The sequence below is a fragment of the Plasmopara halstedii genome (assembly GCF_900000015.1).
Source record: "Plasmopara halstedii genome assembly, contig: Scaffold_289, whole genome shotgun sequence".
Lineage (NCBI taxonomy): Eukaryota > Oomycota > Peronosporomycetes > Peronosporales > Peronosporaceae > Plasmopara > Plasmopara halstedii.
In genome coordinates this window covers 298,240-300,096 of record NW_020187210.1, presented here as the reverse complement: position 1 = coordinate 300,096, position 1,857 = coordinate 298,240, and positions in this window count along the sequence as shown.

Here is a 1,857-nt window from a genome sequence, read left to right as displayed (position 1 = left end):
CACCCTCGTCAACGGTATGACGGGGGAGAAAGATGGCGACGTCCGCCTCGAGGCTATGCCTGCAGTATATGCTCTTTTTGAGTTGGACGAGATGTCCCTTGAAGAGTTCGGCAGTGCCTTGAATGCAGGCGATTTGGCCGTAGTGGTCATTGTACGACCGAACGAGATGATAAACTCGTCATTGCTTTTGGGCGAAGATGTCTTGGAAGACACCAAGAGAGTGCTGAACGGACGAAGTGGATCGTCAATCCTACGGAATCCCTTGGATCCGTACTATCCTTTAGTAAAAGGATTTCAAGACGTCGTCTTCAAAGAACCGCCTTCAGTCCTTCCTTGGGGCCGAGTTGTGCGTCATGAGACCTGATTCCGGTAACCAAATACTGCGTAACACGCCAATGACCCCTGCCCAAGGAGCACTGCGACGTCATTTGACGCCTTTTTCCGGGCGAAGTACGGCGCGGGGATGGTACGTGAGAGCAAGTCTCCTCATTAGACACCCTCGTTTTGTTTTCGGAACCCGAACGGCAAGTGGCGTATCGTTCATGCTTACAATAAGCTCAGCGCTGCCACTATTCCGGCACGAATGCCGATTCCTAAAAACGATGTTCTTCAGAACAACATGGTGGGATGTACGAAGTACAGGGCACTCGACTTGGTCGATGGGTATTACCAATTGATCATGAGAGCAAGTGATATTCCGCTGACGGCGATGAGCACTCCGAGCGGCATGCTCCTAAAGTAGCTGGTGTGGCCGCAAGGCTGTCAAATGCACCAGCAACATTTAATCTTCTTGTCACGCAGTTGTTCAGGCCCCACAGGGCGTATGTACAGACATACTTTGCGACATTTTTGTTCAAGTTGTGCGGAGCATGGGAGGGCGGATGAGGAGGACCACATCGTCCATTTAAGAGCGGTGCTCGATTATATGCGCACGAACAAACTGTACGCCAATGCAGACAAGTGTATCTTTGGCGCAGAAAAGATTCCCTTTTAGGATTTCTTATTGGAAGCGTGGCCTTAGAACGGATTCCGCTAAGGTCAAAGCCAGTGTAGACTTGCCAATTTTGAAGAACCAAAAGAACTTGCGTTTGTGGTTTGGTCTCGCCAACTACTGGCACAAGTACAGCGTAAACTACACAGAAATGGCCCGGCCATTATCCAATCTCCTTAAAAAGGATGCGGAATGGTGTTGAAAAACCAAACTTCTGGATGCTTTTGACGGGGTCAAAGACAGCCTCTTATGTGCACCATTACTGGCGATGCCAGACCCTTATCGTCTTTTCAGCGTCGTCTGTAACGCTTCGGACTTTGCCATCGGCTGTGCACTGCTGCAAGCAGAAGACGAGGGGCGAGATCGGGTGATTGCGTTCGAATCTCAACAGCTCAAAGCTGCAGAGAAAAGCTACCTAGTTCATGACAAGAAGCTACTTGCGATGAAGCATGCACTTGTCAAATTCAGGGTCCACCTGCTCGGATCCAAGCCGTTTGTGATCGATACAGATCATGCGTCACTTCGCACTGCGACTTAGTCGCCCCATCTCTCGCAGAGGATGGCTAGATGGCTATCCTTCTTTGCGGAATATAACTATGAGGTGAAGTATATGCCGGGAAAGCAGAATGCTTTGGCTGACGCGTTGTTACACAGACCAGACTATAAGCTTGCTCATGTTACAACTGTAACGTCGTCTGTGACAGATTTGATCCGCACCACAGTATGCGGGTGAGAGGATGTGTGAGCGTTGCTACGGGCTCTAGGGAGCAAGGAGTTTGGAAACTCGGACAGGAAATTGTCACAAATACTGCGTGCACGATTGCACCGATATTCGTTGAATAACGGGTTGTTATACTATAGCACCA